The sequence below is a fragment of the Anopheles maculipalpis genome, chromosome 3RL (genome assembly GCF_943734695.1).
Source record: "Anopheles maculipalpis chromosome 3RL, idAnoMacuDA_375_x, whole genome shotgun sequence".
In the NCBI taxonomy this organism is placed as follows: domain Eukaryota; kingdom Metazoa; phylum Arthropoda; class Insecta; order Diptera; family Culicidae; genus Anopheles; species Anopheles maculipalpis.
Window position 1 is genome coordinate 38,123,257 of NC_064872.1, and position 3,729 is coordinate 38,126,985.

The 3,729-nt window shown below is 43.6% G+C and overlaps 1 pseudogene; it reads left to right on the forward strand.

Moving 5' to 3' along the window:
• Positions 1-1,948: 1,948 nt before the first annotated feature.
• LOC126560605 (uncharacterized) lies at positions 1,949-2,214 on the forward strand (annotated as a pseudogene).
• Positions 2,215-3,729: the final 1,515 nt, after the last annotated feature.

The window sequence follows — 3,729 nt, forward strand, 5'->3', positions numbered from 1 at the left end:
CAGCACAAACACAAACACCCTTCATCGGAAGTCGCCATCCTAATGGAACGCCTGAATTACCTTTTACGAACGCATCCCCCCGTGTTGTCTCGAACGACCCACGACTCTTCAATGGGTTTGGATAATGGGTGGCACCGGATGTGGTCCACGGACCTGTCCGATTACCGATGCAAAACATTTTCCCTTTCCGAAACACAAACACGTTTAGGCAACGCTAGGGAAGGACCGACTCCTTCTTCTGGTGCGTTGCGGCGTGCGAGTGTATGGTGTTGTGTTGATTTAAATTTCGAAAACACTCCAATGTATTTGCTCGCTTGATTGTCCTCTACATTCCTCGAACGCACCAAAGCTCTGCCTCAATCCTCATGCGAAACACATCACCGATGAGCAAATAACTGCAGCACCAGCCACAGCATGCAAAGAAGCCTCGTTACGCAGCGTGAAGCTAACGCTGTCCTTCTCAAGCCCGGGAAAGGATGGAGTGTTTTCCCAGTACGCACAACCCGAAAACCCCACCGGCGTTCGATAGTTGACATGTCGTTTCGTTTTCCAATTGGGTTGAAGGTGCAATGTCGTCGCTATGCCGGTTCGGGAAAGGGGTCCAGTAAAGCATACGATTCACCTTTGTGTACTGAAGTGTCCTATCGGAGGGCGAAAGTTTGTCTTGCTGTATCGTGGCCAATCGCACACCAATGGGTCGTCAATGTTAACGTTGCGCAGTTCTGCCTTTGCTGTGGTGAAGGTGAGCCAAAGGGCATCTTCGGGCTGGTGACTGTTTGCTGTGCTGACCAATGGTGATAGGAACTCGATTTCTGCTTCGAAGGAAACTGGACAGTTTTGCTGAAACTGATGATAATGTTATGCACTTTGTAACGTGTCAACAATCGTTCTTCATATTTTCGAACGCTGGACATTGGAAGCGATTGTCAGTATGCATTGATCCATGTTTGATTGTTCTAATTAGAAGACGGTTGAAAGTGTTTCCTGGAACAATAGATGAAGGATGCGTACATAGGTTTATCAGGTACAATGAACAATTCGGGAAACTTGCAAAATGACAAAATAAATTTCTACAACATTACCGGTTACCATCAAGAGGTCAAAAACTGATTGAGTTTTGCTCATGGTGATAATTTGTAACAAAGAGATGCGAATTCTATTAACAAATGATTAAAGATATTTGGTGGTATTTTAGTACATATTAAAATAGTTTTTCCTCCTTGTTCAGGTCATCCATGTTTTAATACTTTATCCCGGACAAGCTCCCATGCAGGAACAGTTGTTTATTGTTATTGATAGGTAGTTCGATGTGTTGAGGTTTCTGCGAGTTGAGTACTATACTCAGACCGGCTCTGTTGCATCTTTAGCGATGAAGGAGAAGGTAGAGCGTGCCGAGTTCTTCAAACAGTATAACAGTGATAATTCAAGCTTGCTCAGCTCAACATTCAATCAAAAATGATCGGCAAACACTCCTTCCTAGCCATCAGAACCAATACGCTGATCACGAAGCTGAACCCGCTAAAAGTTTTTCCAACAGAGCGCCGAAATTTGCACCTAGTTAAAGTTGTTACTAATGAATATCTAATTCTTTTGCAATTAAACGAACCGCCAGTGGCCTCCTTGAAGCATTCTCTTTCATTTCGATCTTACTACTGTGTCCGAAAAGTAAGTTGACATCGGATGTCAAATTTCGCTAAAAGAAGCCCCTTGTTTTTATTTTTCGTTTGTCCAAATATGTATGTCTTTGACAGTTCTGCCACGTTTCAAGGCACATCATCAACCCGGCTAGGAGTAACAATTTGTTTTCCGAGCTGCACCGAGTGTTTTGTTCATATTGACCAAGTCCAAGTTTGTGGAGCAGCGCGCATGTATCAAATTTCGTTTGCGCAATGAAATAAATGCTGCGGAAACATTGCGGATGCTACAAAAACCCTTCGGGGAAGAATCTATGTCGAAGAAAAATGGGTACAAATGGTCAGTGATTTCAACAATGGCCATGAGAAGGTCGAAGACGCGAACCGTCCGGGGAGACTTGTTACCTCGACCAACGACGCCCACGTCGTCCAAATCAAGGATTTGGTGGTCAACAATCTTCGGTTGACGATACGAGACCTTTCGGAAAATGTTGGGATTTCCAAAGCATCGGTCAACACCTTCCTGAAAGATGTTTTGGAGTCGAAGCGGGTGAAGTCTCGCCTGGTGCCGTCATTTTGATGGAGTTTTTCGCAGTAACTGGCACCCATATTGTTCCTTAACCGCCTTATTCGCCAGATTTGGCACCAGCCGACTTTTGGCTGTTCAACAAGCTAATACGGCCGCTTTGACGCCGAAGCCGCAGCGACGGCGGAACTAAAGAACATCCCAGCATCCGCATTTTCCACCTGCTTCGAAGAGTAGGAGAAGAGGTAGAAGAGGTGCATTGCAACGGAAGGGAATCATTTTGAAGGGGATGACCTTCACTAGGCCTAATAAAAAATAAACGTAAAGTCACTTTATTTTTCGGGTACAGAAGTAGGTTACAAGTAGTAGGACGCAGAGCACGAATACAATTTAATAACGCGGAAAACGACATGTCAGGTACGAAACGATCACATATAGCGTTAAATTCACGGCACACAACAAAGAACGGATCAGAGGAACCAAAACGAGTGCGGTGTTCCTCTACGTCAAGTAACATTCTAGCTACGAGAGGTCTCACAGAAGCTAATAGGTTGAGAACTGCGAACGGTGCTGGTGAGTCGATCCGATGGTCAATTATCCCTGCGCTATCTCTTTATTTTTATATTTTTTCTGCACCAGTCCGGGACTCCATTATTAAATAAAATGGTGATTTGAGAACGTAAAATTAAACAATACAATAACCAGATGAGCGTACTTTACAGACTCATATGATCTGTAAATTGGTTATATTACTGTTTACCAAAATTCAATTTCTGGTAATCCTTTCAAAATATGTTTTCAAATTAAAGATCTCTACCCTATGAGACATTTTCGGGGAATCATCTAGGAAGCTGCTCGACAGCTTCATTTGAACCCAACACAATTTTAGGAAATGTTTTCCTTAACTTTCCAATACTCCTCCAACACACTCACACACTCTGGCATACTAGCGCACCTCCGAAATGGACCGAGTTTACAGTGCGGTTAGCACAAAATATCAGCTATTGGTGCATAAAACTCTTAGTTTGCCCAAGGCTTCCGACAACCAAAACACAACAAGGGTCGATAAAAGGCTTTCATTTTTAACCATCATAACATTCCAATCATCGACGAAATAACCATGGCCCCATCATTTATCTTCACCGCTGCCCGGCAAACAAAACATCTCACATCGGTTCTCCGGTGTGTTTTGTCTTAAGCCGAAGCGTTTCTGGGATTAGGTTCCGATCTACGCTAGAAACCTTTTTCCCTTTGCTGTTCCAGGTTCGGTACGATCGCTTGAAAGCCTTCACTCGCATTGCCGGTTTTTTTTTTCGAACCCCGTATAGAAGGGGAGAATGAAAGGGGTAAAAAGTGGATGGTTTGCACACGGGATAAGCGAAATATGCCAATTTCCCTTCGGCAAACCCTTGAAATTCAATTTATCTTACTTGCGTATGTGGCTGGTTCACGTCGGTCGTAGTAGTACGTTGCTTTCTTTTATTTTATTTCTTATGTTTCGCCCTTCCCATTTTCGCATTTGTATACAACGCAAACGATACAATTCTGTGTACAACTCAAGATCGTTCA